Source organism: Penaeus monodon, chromosome 21 (assembly GCF_015228065.2).
Source record: "Penaeus monodon isolate SGIC_2016 chromosome 21, NSTDA_Pmon_1, whole genome shotgun sequence".
NCBI lineage: Eukaryota > Metazoa > Arthropoda > Malacostraca > Decapoda > Penaeidae > Penaeus > Penaeus monodon.
This window is the reverse complement of record NC_051406.1, coordinates 21,887,780-21,888,385: the sequence shown is the minus strand read 5'-3', so window position 1 is coordinate 21,888,385 and position 606 is coordinate 21,887,780.

Sequence of the window (606 nt, the reverse complement as noted above, 5' to 3'; positions counted from 1 at the left end):
AGAGCCAGCCAGCATGATGCGAGCAGCACATTAGGGTCGTGACCCTACCGCCCTACGCTATTCTGGGAGCCACGGACGCCACCACCAGCCCCGCGAGCTTTGGCTGGCACCCTCGTGGTCCCTCTTCTCTCCCTGCCCCTCTTACTTTCCCCTTTCCCTCCTCCTCTCTCTCCTCTTCTTCCCTTTTTCTTCACTATCTCCTTCCCTTAACCCCTCCCTGACTCGCTTCCCCGGTCTCATCTCCACCTGCCACTGTTCCCTTCGCCATGGTCGCCTTTTACCCATGCCCCCATGCCTACCTTTATCCCCCTCCTTACCTTCTCCCCCTTCCCCTCTCCCACTTCCCCTCCTTCCCCTTCTCCCACTTCCCCTCCTTCCCCTCTCCCACTTCCCCTCCTTTCCTCGACCGCCTTCCGCCTTCTCGCCAAGCCTTGCTTTCCTACCCTGCGTCGTTTTCGTGTCTGCTGAAGAAAAAGCTTAATTAGTGTTCTTGATAATCTCGCTGCCTTGTTTATCGCCGGGACTGTGCCGTCACGACGAACGGATTTTTTCCTCTTGTTTTTTCGCATTCGACATGTTTCTGCCCCTCTACCGCCTTTACTCTTG